Consider the following 12988-nt stretch of genomic DNA (forward strand, 5'->3'; position numbering starts at 1 on the left):
GAAACAGTGGCCCTGATTGACACACTGGATCAGATGGACTTGACAGGTATATTTAGAATCCTACATCCTGAAGCAGCAGAATATGCTTTCTTCTAAAGTGCACATGGAACATTCTCCAAGATAGATCACATACAGGGTCACAAAACAGCCCTCAATACATATAAAAGAATTGAGATCATACCATGCACACTTTCAGATCACAATGCTATGAAACTTGAAATTAACCACAGGAAAAAGTCTGGAAAACGTCCAAAAGCATGAGGGTTAAAGAACATCCTACTAGATAATGAATGGATCAACCAGGTAATTAGAGAAAAAATTTAAAAATATGTTGAATCAAATGATAATGACAACACAACAATCCTTTGGGATGCAGCGAAGGCAGTCCTAAGAGGCAAAATACATTATAATCGAGGCCTATCTCAAGAAACAAGAAAAATCCCAAATGTAAAATCTACAGCACACCCAAAGGAACTGGAAGCAGAAGAGCAAAGACACCCCAAACCTAGCAGAAGAAGAGAAATAATAAAAATCAGAGCAGAAGTAAACAATATAGTAACCAAAAAAACACAATAGAACAGATCAATGAAACCAAGAGCTGTTTTTTTTTTTTTTTTTTTGAAAAAATAAACAAAATTCCTAAACCTCTAGCCAGGCATCTCAAAAAAAAAAAAATGAGAGAGGACCCAAATGGATAAAATCATGAATGAAAATGGAATTATTGCAACCAATTCCTCAGAAATACAAGCTATTATCAGGGAATACAATGAAAAATTATATGCCAACAAACTGGACAACCTTGAAGAAATGAACAAATTCCTAAACCCCCACACACTACTAAAACTCAAAAAGGAAGACATAGAAAATTTGAACAAACCCATAACTACTGAAGAAATGGAATCAGTTATCAAAAATCTCCCAACAAATAAGAGTCCTGGACCAGATGACTTCCCTGGGGAATTCTACCAGATCATTACATTAGAGTTAATACCTATCCTTCCAAAGCTGTTCCAAAAAAATAGACAGGGAAGGAAAACTTCCAGACTCATTCTATGAAGCCAGAATTATTTTGGTTCCCAAACCAGACAGAGGACCAGAACAAAAGAGAACTGCAGGCCAATATCCCTGATGAGTATGGATGCAAAAATTCTCAAGAAGATACTAGCCAATAGATTTTAACAGCACATAAAAAGAATTATTCACCATGATCAAGTGGGATTCATTCCCGGGCTGCAAGGCTGGTTCAATATTCGCAAATCAATTTGATACATCACTTTAATAAAAGAAGAAAATAACTATATGACCCTGTTGATAGATGCAGAAAAACCATTTGACAAAATACAAGATTGTTTCCTCATAAAAGCCCTCAGGAAAGCCGGAATAGAAGGAACATACTTATGTATCATAAAGGCCATTTATGAAAAGTCCACAGATGGGGACTAATCCTCAATGGGGAAAAATGAGAGCTTTCCCCCTGAGATCAGGAACACTAAAGGGATGTTCACTCTCACCACTGTTGTTTAACATACGTTGGAAGGCATAGCATCAGCAAAATGAAATAAAAGACATCCAAATTGGCAAAGAAGTCAAACTTTCACTTTTTGCAGATGACAAGATCCTCGACATAGAAAAGCTGACAGACTTCACCAAAAGTCTGCTAGAACTGATACATGAATTCAGCAAAGTCGCAGGATACAAAATCAATGTACAGAAATCGGTTGCATGTTTCTACACCAATAATGAATCAACAGAAAGAGAAATAAAGGAACTGATCCCATTTACAATTGCATCAAGAACCATAAAATACCTAGGAATAAACCTAAAGAAAGATTTAAAAGATCTGTATACTGAACACTACAGAAAGCTTATGAAGGGAATTGAAGAAGACACAGAGAAATGGAACAATATTCCATGCTCATGGATTGGAAGAGTAAATATTGTTAAAATGTCAATACTCCCCAAAACAATCTACACATTGAATGCAATCGCCATCAAAATTGCACCAGCATTCTTCTCAAAGCTAGCACAAGCAATCCTAAAATTTGTATGGAACCACAAAAGACCCTGAATAGCCAAAGTAATATTGAAGAAGACCAAAGCAGGAGGCATCACAATCCCAGATGTTAGCCTCTACTACAAAGCTGTAATCATCAAGACAGTATGGTATTGGCACAAAACAGACAATAGACCAATGGAATAGAATACAGACTCCAGAAATGGACCCACAAAAGTATGGCCAACCATCTTTGACAAAGCAGTAAAGAGTATCCAATGTAAGAAAGACAGTCTCTTTAACAAATGGTGCTGGGAGAACTGGACAGCAACATGCAGAAGGATGAAACTAGACCACTTTCTTACACCATTCACAAAAACAAACTCAAAATGGATAAAGTACTGGAATGTGAGACAGGAAACCATCAAAATCCTAGAGGAGAAAGCAGGGAAAAACCTCTCTGATCTCAGCTGCAGCAATTTCTTACTTGACACATCCCCAAAGGCAAGGGAATTAAAAGCAAAAATGAACTATTGGGACCTCATGAAGATAAAAATCTTCTGCACTGCAAAGGAAACAATCAACAAAACTAAATGGCAACCAATGGAACGGGAAAATATATTTGCAAATGACATATCGGACAAAGGGCTAGTAACCAAAATGTATAAAGAGCTCACCAAACTCCACACCCAAAAAACAAATAATCCAGTGAAGAAATGGGCAGAAAACATGAATAGACACTTCTCTAAAGAAGACATTCAGATGGCCAACAAGCACATGAAAAGATGCTCAACGTCGCTGCTCATCAGGGAAATACAAATCAAAACCACACTCAGATATCACCTCACGCCAGTCAGAGCGGCTAAAATGAACAAAACAGGAGACTACAGATGCTAGAGAGGATGTGGAGAATTGGGAACCCTCACTCTTGCAAACTGGTGCTGCCGCTCTGTGGAGGTTCCTCAAAAAATTAAAAATAGACCTACCCTATGACCCAGCAATAGCATTGCTAGGAATTTCCCCAAGAGAACAGGAGTACTGATGCATAGGGGCACTTGTACCCCAATGTTTATAGCAGCACTCTCAACAATAGCCAAATTATGGAAAGAGCCTAAACGTCCATCAACTGATGAATGGATAAAGAAATTGTGGTTTATATACACAATGGAATACTACGTGGCAATAAGAAAGAATGAAATATGGCCTTTTGTAACAACGTGGATGGAACTGAATAGTGTTATGCTAAGTGAAATAAGTCATACAGAGAAGGACAGATTCCATATGTTTTCACTCCTATGTGGATCCTGAGAAACTTAACACAAGACCATGGGGGAGGGGAAGAAAAAAAATGGTTAGAGAGGGAGGGAGCCCAATCATAAGAGACTCTTAAAAACAGAATAAACAGGGTTGATGGGGGGTGGGAGGGAGGGGAAAGTGGGTGATGGGCATTGAGGAGGGCACCTGTTGGGATGAGCACTGGGTGTTGTATGGAAACCAATTTGACAATAAATTTCATAATAAAAAAATAAAAAAATAATTAAAATATAAAAAAATTAAAAAATATATATGCAATGGAATATTACTTAGCCATCAAAAGAATGAAATCTTGCCATTTGCAATGATGAAGATGGATCTATAGTGTATTATGCTATGTGAAACTAGTCAGTCAGAGAAAGACACATCTTTTCATGTGTTTGTTTTGGCTTTCTGTACATCTTCTTTGGAAAAATGTTTAGTCATTTCTTATTCCCATTGCATTATTTGTTTTTGGGTATTGAATTTTTTAATTTATATGTATCTTATTACTTTTTCCCCAAGTTTTTATTTACTTTTCAGTTAGTCAATATACAGTGTAATATTAGCTTCCAGTGTACACTTTAGTGATTTGACACTTCCATACAACACTCAGTGCTTATCATAAGAAGGGAACTTCTTTATCCCCATCACCACGATAATATATCCCCCCACCCCTTCCCCTCTGATAACTATTGGTTTGCACTCTATAGTTAAGAGTCTGTTTCTTGGTTTCCCTCTCCCCTTTTTCCACCTATGATTTTTTTTTTCAAATTCCACATGTGAGTGAAATCATATGGTATTTTTTTCTCTGACTTATTTTGCATAAGTTGGTTTTTATGTATCATGTAAGGTAAGAGTCCACTTATATTATTTTAAACGTGGATATCCAGTTTTCCTGGTACCATTAAGAAAAGAAACTATCCCTTCCCCATTGTGTAATTATGTGTTTTGTGTTTTTATGAAAAATAGCTGATCGTATATGCTTGGGTTTATTTATTGGATCTCTATCCTTTTTTATGGTCTGTTTTATTTCCCTTGTTTTAATGTTTGTATCATCCTGTTTAGATGACTACATTTTTAAAATATAATTTGACATCAAGAAGCATGATGCCTCTGAGTGACTGTGTGGATCCGTTGGTTGAGGGTCTACTTCTTGATTTTGGCTCAGGTCATGATCCCAAGGTCATGGGATTGAACCCTGTGTTGGGCTCAGCACGAGCATGGAGCCTCTTTGGGACTCTCTCCCTCTCTCCCTTTGCCTTCTCCCCCACTCATCATCTTTATGTAAAATAAGACAATTAAAATAAAAAAAAAATAAGCACAATACCTCTAAATCTGTACCTCTTTCTCAAGAGAGCATTGACTATCCAGGATCTTTTGTGGTTCCATAAAAATTCTAGATGATTTTTCCATTGTGTAAACTGTAATTGGAAATTTGGTAGAAATTGCATTATCTATGGAGCACATTGGATAGTATGGATGTGTTAACTCTATTAATTAATCCAAACTATGAGCATGAGACACCATTCCATGTATTTATCTCCTCTTCAATTTCTTTCAGTTAATGTTCCACAGGTCTCAGTGTACAGGCCTTTCAAGTCTTCAGTTAAATATATTCTTAAGTATTTATTCTATTAGGGTTGACCTCTTGATTTCCTTTTTGGGTAGATCACTACTAGTATAAAGGAATGCAACAGTTTTTGTAATTTCATTTTGTAATCTGAAACAACTACTGAATTTGGTTAGAACTAACAGTTGTTTTTTTTTTTTAAGAGTATTTAAGATTCTCTACACATAGAAAAATGTCATTTGCATCAGAGATAATTTTATATCTCCTTTTCTGATTTGGATGTCTTTGGCCTCTTTTTTTTTATCTGATTGCTCTTTTGAGTACTTTAACAAGATGTTATATATAAGTGGTGAGAATAAATGTCCTTCCAGTGTTCAAAATTTGAGACAAAAAACTTTTAGCTTTTCTCCATTGATTATGATGTTAGTTGTTGGTTTTCCATAAATTGTCTTCATTGTGCTAAGGAAATTTTTATATCTATTTTGTAGAGAATTTTTATCATGAATAGACCGTGAACTTTGCCAAATGCCTTTTCTGCATTTAATCAAATAATCATATGTTTTTTACTTTTATTACCTTAGTGTGGTTTATCTCATTGTTTGTTTTGTAGATAGTAAATCAACCTTACACCCCAAGGATAAATAGTTGGTTTATAATATTTTTGTTGGTTGTTGAATTTAGTTTTTTTTTTAGAATTTTATTGAGAAGTTTTCCATCTGTGATGCATATATATATATGTATATACAAAGTTTCCATCGTTATACATATTGGCTTGTAGTTTTCTCTTCCTGTGGTGTCATTATTTTTTGTTTGTTTGTTTGTTTGTTTATTTGTATTAAACTTACCCTGGCTGTATAAATGATTTTGAAAGTATTCCTTTTACTTCTATGCTTTCAAAGAGTTTAAAAGGATTTGTATCAATCTTTCTATGAATGTTGGTAAACTTCAGCTGCAAGGCCAAGTGTACTTGTTGTGATGAGTACTGGGTGTTTTTTTTATTTTATTATTTTATATTTTTAACTTTTATTTAGTTTGAGAGACACTGAGAGACAGAGCATGAATGGGGGAGGAGCAGATAGGGAGACACAATCCAAAGCAGGCTCCAGGCTCTGAGCTTTTAGCACAGAGCCCAATGCGGGACTTGAACCCACAAACTGAGATCATGACCTAAGCAGCAGTCAGACGCTCAGGCAACTGAGCCACCCAGGCGCCCTGAGCACTGAGTGTTTTATTTAAGTGTGGCATTGGTTGGGCTGGGCATGGGGGGTTATATGCAAGTGATGAATCCCTGGGTTGTACTCCTGGAACCAAAACTATAGTGTATTTTAACTAACCTGAGTTTAAATAAATAAATTTTAAAAGAGGGTTGATTCACTATAATTGTATACTTGAAACTAAAATTACACTGTATTGTTAACTAACTGGAATTTAAATAAAACTAAATAAAGAAACAAGAACAACATGATATTAAAAAGAGGCACTTTGATGAATTGAAGAGATTCTAAGAATATAACCCCATGCATATAACTCATCTTTCATTTCAAAGCTACGAATACACACAGGAAATTATGGTCTCTTCAACCTGTGTTGGTAAAACTAAATATACACATAACAAAAGATAATAAAGGACAAGTATTTCACATCATCTATAAAAATCATTTCAAAATGGATTAAAGACTTGAACAAAAGACAAGCTTAAAAGTTAAACAAAGTTTACAGTACTTCGTTACCGCAAGCAAACCTTATAAGTAACGCTAATGTGAGTCTTTATGTGAAATAAGAGTACTAATTAGTAATAGGAAAAAATTTTAAAGTATAACTTCATTGGTAAAAATAATATACCAAAGTTCAGAATAATCTATTATAAAGATGGCGAGTTAATCATCAGCTAGTATGAAGGCTAAAATTCTAAAATAGTAAGAAATAATTATAGCTACAAAATTTGCTAAGGAATACAAAGATAAAAAGATGTAAATTGTGGGGCACCTGGGTGGCTCAGTCGGTTGAGTGTCAGACTTCAGCTCAGGTCATGAACTTGCGGTCCATGATTTTGAACCCCGTGTCAGCCTCTGTGCTGACAGCTCAGAACCTGTAGACTGTTTCAGATTGTGTGTCTCCCTCTCTCTCTGACCCTCTCCCATTCATGCTCTGTCTCTCTCTGTCTCAAAAATAAATAAACGTTAAAAAATTAAAAAAAATTAAAAAAGATGTAAATTGTGACATCAAAAGCGTAAGAAATTTGAGAGAAAGATAAAAGTGTACAGCTTTAGAATGCGTTAAAACTTCAGTTGAAATGAATTTGAAATAGACTATTTATATAAAAGTTTCTTTTGTAAGCCTTAAAGTAATTGCAAAGCAGGACATATAAATGATACAAAAAATTAAAAAGAGAAAGGAATCTAAGCATACCACTAAAAAAAAATAATCAAATCACACCCCCCCCCAACAGAATAACTACCAACCAGTGTGAAAACAATTAACAAAATACATTTAAATGTAAATGAGCTAAATTCTCCAAACCAAAGTGTAGAGTGGCTGAACAGATAGGAAAAAAAGAGACAGATTTATTTATAAGTTGTCTATAAGAGACTCACCTCAGATATAAGGACACAAAAACTTTCAGGGTAAAAAAAAATGTTTCATACAAATGGAAAGTAAAGAAAACTGGGAAAACTATATTTATATAAGACAAAACAGACTAAAACAAACACTATACAAAGAGTCAAAGGACATTACAAATGATAAATGATAAATCCTAAATCATAAAAGTGATTAATCCAACAAGAGAATAAAACACTGTAAAAATATGCATCTAAAACAGGGTCACTTAAATATATAAAGCAAATATTAACAGACCTAAAGTGAGAAGTAAACAATAATAAAATTATGTCAAGGATCCCTAATAACTTTCATCGATGTTTAGATCATCCACACAGAAAAGCAATGAGGAAACATTAGCCTTAAATAACACATTAGATCAGATAGACTTCACAGATATATACAGAACAATTCATTCAAAAACAACATAAACATTTTTTTCTCAAGTGCATGTGGAATATTTTTCAGGAGAAACCATATGTTAGGACACAAAACAAGGCTTACAAAATTTAAGAAGATTGAAATCATATCAGGCATTGTTTATGACCACATGGTATGAAACTGAAAATCAATTACAAAAAGAAACTAGAAAATCCACATGTATGTGGAGATGAAACAATATCCTACTGAAAAAAAAAAAACAATGGATCAAAGAAGAATTTAAAAAAAGATATTGAAATTGTAGGGACAAATGACATGGAAATACAAAATACAAAAATATATGGATCCATCATAATCCAGTGGCATTTATTCCAGAGATTAAAAGATGGTTAATCTTAATCTTCCAAAAATTTATAAACATGATGAAACCACATTTAAAAAATGCAGGATAAAAATCACACAATAACCTCAATAGCTATAGAGAAAGCATTTGACAAAATTCAACATCCATTTATGATAAATCTCAACAAAGTGGATATAAAGGAAATTTGTTTTGACATAATAGAGGTTAAACATGTCAAGCCCACAGTTAGCATCATACTCAAGGATGGAAAGCTAAAATCTTTCCTCTAAGATCAGGAACCAGACAAAGAAGCTCGCTCTTATTACTTTTATTCAACATACTGTTGTAAGTCTGAGCCTGAGTGACTAGGCAAGAAGAAATGAAAGTTGTCCAAGTTTGAAAGGAAGAAGTAAAACTGTCTTTATTTGCAGACAGCATGATATATATACAAAAACTTAAAGACTTAACTAAAAAATCTGTTAGAATTAATAAATTCATAAAGTTACAGGATACAAAATCAAGACACAAAAATGCGTTTCATTTCTACAGACTAATAACAAAGGGAATGGAAAATTCCATTTATAATTGCATCAAAAAGAATAAAATACCAAGGAACACCTTTAAACAAATAGTTGAAAGATCTGTACACGGAAAACCCTATGATGGTGATGAAAGAAATTGAAGAAGAAACAAATAAATGAAAAGAGATATGATGCTCACGGATTGGAAAAATTAATATTGTTAAAATCTCCATAATACCTAAAGAATATATTAAATGCAATTCCTATTAAAATTCCAATGTAAAAATTCATAGAAATTAAACAAAAACATCCTAAATATTGTATGGAACCACAAAATACCCTGAAGAGCCAAAGGAATCTTGAGAAAGAAGGATAAATCTGAACACACGATCCTTCCTGATTTCAAACTATATGACAGTTGCAGTTATCCAAACAGTATGTATTAGCATAAAAACAGACACACCATTCAGTGGAATGGAATGGAGAGCCTAGAAATATATCCGTGCATACATGGTAAAATATTTTATGACGCAGGAGCCATCAATATAACATGGACAAATGATAGTCTATTCAATTAATGATGTTAGGAAATCTGGACAGTTACATGCAAAAAAATGAAACTAGACCACTATTTTGCAGCACTATATACAAAAATTAAGTCAACATGCATTAAAGATTTTAATGTAAGACCAGAAATCATACAATTTTCAGAGATTAAAAAAAATAGGCAGTACGATCCTTGTTATTGGAATTGGTGATAGTTTTTTCTTTTTTCCTTTTTTTTTTTGACACCAAAAGCAAAATTGAATATGTAGGCCTACATCAAACTAATAAGCTTCTTCACAACAAAAGAACACATCCACAAAATGAAAAGGCAACCAAATATGGCAGAAAATGTTTGCAAATTATATTTTCAATAAACGGATAACATCTAAAACATATAAAGGACTCATACAAAATTATAGCCACCACCACCACCACTACCACCACACAACAACAGCAAAACCCATGCAATCTGTTTTAAAGAAGGGAAGAAGATCTGAATAGACACTATGTCAAAGAAGACATATGGATGACCAACAGGTACATGAAAAGGTGTTCAGAATCACTAATCATTATGGAATTAAAATATATATATATACTCCAAAATATCACCTCACTCACGTTAGAATGCATAATAAAATACAAGAATTAGCAAGTAACCCTGCTTATACCCCAAAGCCCCTAATTCCAATTGGAATGGTCCATTCCACTTAGGTAAACACTATTCAGCTTACTGTCCTCACACACCTGGTCTCCATACTTCCAGTGTTGCTCTGCTCCAAATGATTCCCACTAATTTCACTCTTCTAAAAGTCTATGTCTCATTTTATTACTATTTGTAAATACCTAGGTCACAAAATGGCAAAAATTGGGCTATAAAGTGAATCCATAAAGGAGGTGCCATTGGAACATTTCTCTCCTGCTTGGTAAACCACCTGAACTTTGCTCCTAGTGTTCCTTTTGTGCGGCATCATGTCCTTGAGCAAGATCCATGGTCCCAGCCCTCTATAGTCATATGAACGTAACATCTGGTCACCATTCAACACTGAGCTCTAGGGTCTCTTTTAAGCCTCTTTGTTTGACTGAACTCATATGTCATAGGTGAAACTGGTGCTTGCTTATGAACTGTACCCTCTCTACATGCACCTTAAAACAATTTATGTATTTATTTACTACAAATATTTGCACAAACCACACCTATGGATCATATCCTTAGGGAGAGTAGACATTTGTTATTTATATGTTAAATTCACTTAGCTTTAGTTATTATTTTTATTATAATATAGCATAAAATGTGTTGTTGAATAAATGAAGGATTGAATGTTTGATGATCTTCCTCTGCTTGTTTCTATAAAATGCTAGATACTTCAGATCTCAGCTTCAATACTACATTTTGCTGGAAAAATTCCCTAAGCCCTCCTACTTGGGGTTAATATTTTTCCCACAGTACCTTTTTTAACACAATGTAACAATGATTTCAGAGAGGTAACAAGATGTTTTGAGGTTTGGAACCTAAAGACTAGAATTTCCCTAATTAATTGCAGGCTGACAAATGTATTGTTGCAGTAGTGATAGCCATGTTAACATGAGCATGATATCTAAGACTTGTCACTTACACTGCCACCATGCACCAAGGACAACTTTTTATAATAGCCAAAAGTCTTATATTTTATGTTTTATTCTTAAGTAATTTAAAATTTACAGAAAATTTGTATGAATAACAATAGTACAATTAATATTCATATACCTTTTGCCTAGATTCTCTTAACTTTGTACATCATTTGCTTTATCACCTCTTTCTATCTCTTTCTGTCATTAGTTGCACACTTTATGATCTTCGTTTCTAATATATTATTACATATTTCTTAAGAATATGAATAGTCTTCTACAGGATCTCAGTGGAAACTTCAGAAAAATGTAACATGGATATAATCCAAATGTACAAAATCTTTTGAATGCAGAAGTGTAAAAATGAAGAGCTTTCTGGTACAGGGAAACAATTTCACTGAAAGGGATGAATGGGTGATGACACATCATGGTATCAGAATTTGAGGTAAAACATTGGCATAGTATCCTACAGTTTTAATTTGTAGAGTGCAGAAAAAACAGTACAAATATTTCCTACTTTATAGTTTCCTGACAGATCCTACATTCATTTTTTTTAGTGCCCTTGTGACATCCTTATTCCTAAGACTATAAATTAAAGGGTTTAGAACAGGAGTGAGTATGGTATAAAAGACAGATACAATCATGTCATTCTCAGGGGTGTGGTAGGAATTGGGGAGCATGTAGGTGTAGACAGCAGTCCCATAGAAGAGGATTACCAGGGTCATGTGGGAAGAACAAGTGACAAAGGCCTTCTTCCACCCCTCTGCTGACTTCATCCTGTGGATGGTGAAGAGGATGAAAGAATAGGAGCTTGAAATGACTGTCACAGGGATGAGGAGCATGAGAACACAACATAAGTACATGAGTGTCTCATAGAGGGAAGTATCTGAGCAGGAAAGCTTCATTACAGCAGGGACTTCACAGAAGAAATGATGGATCTCTCGGGATCTGCAGAAGGGGAAGGTCATGGTGATGGGTGTGAGCATAAATCCATCCAGAGATCCAAGAAACCAGGAGGAAGAGACCAGGAGGAGACACACTCTATGGTTCATGAGGATAGGATAACAGAGTGGATGGCAGATGGCCACATAGCGGTCATAGGCCATGGAAGCTAGAAGGAAAACTTCTGAACCTGCTAGTGTCAAGTAGAGAAACATCTGCATCCCACATTCAGGGGCTGAGATCTTATTCACACCATGACCTGGTCCAAGAGCATCTTGGGCACAGTGACAGAAATGTACATCACATCCATGAGAGACAACTGGGTGATAAAATAGTACATGGGGTTGTCAAAGTGGGCATCATGACATATCACAAGGATCAGGATAATGTTTCCAGTCAAGGCCATCAGGAAATCCATAAAAATTACCGCACAAAGGAGAGTTGGGTGCTTGGATTGACTGAAGAGTCCCACTAGGTCAAAATCTGATCGTCCAGTATGCTTGGCCACCCAAGTGTTCTTCTCCATTGGATTTCACCTGCATCATCACCAAGGAGAACTATGGAGTTAACAGATCACTGATGGGATATGACCACCTGAAATAAGTGTGTAGTGAGCATGTGTGTGTGTGTGTGTGTGTGTGTGTGTGTGTGTGTGTGTATGTTTACACATGCCAACTCAGTAAACTAATAAGGGGAAGTTCCAAGGACTAGTGTATTTCAGGATTTTAAATTACCAGTAATTGAATAAATTTACTAAAAATCCAAGGATTCACAACTGTGTGTCAAAAATATTGGTACTTTTTAAATTCCACTGCTGGTATGCATTTGTCCAAAGAAACCAAAAACACTGTATGATCCCCTATGTTAATTTTTATTTCCAATTTTCATTTGACTTTATTTTTTAAAGTTTTTTTAAAATTCCTTTTAGTTAACATACAGTGTAATATTAGTTTCAGGTGTATGATATAGTGATTCAACACTGTCATATAACACCTGGTGTTCATCACATGTGCCCTCCTTAATCCCCATCACCAATTTCACCTTTCCCCTCCCCTCTCCTCTGGTAACCATCAGTTTGTTCTCTATAGTTAAGAGTCCATTTCAGAGCACTTGGGTGGCTCAGTTGATTAAGCGTCTGACTTCAGCTCGGGTCATGATCTCATGGTTTGTGGGTTCAAACCCCACACTGGGCT

At 34.9% G+C, this 12988-nt stretch overlaps 1 pseudogene; it reads right to left on the minus strand.

The window, feature by feature from the left end:
• Window positions 1–11371: 11371 nt before the first annotated feature.
• Window positions 11372–12321, minus strand: LOC132680522 (olfactory receptor 2T29-like; annotated as a pseudogene).
• Between the last annotated feature and the right edge of the window lie 667 nt (window positions 12322–12988).

This window comes from Panthera onca, chromosome A1 (assembly GCF_046562875.1).
Source record: "Panthera onca isolate mPanOnc1 chromosome A1, mPanOnc1 haplotype 2, whole genome shotgun sequence".
NCBI classification, from domain to species: Eukaryota; Metazoa; Chordata; class Mammalia; order Carnivora; family Felidae; genus Panthera; species Panthera onca.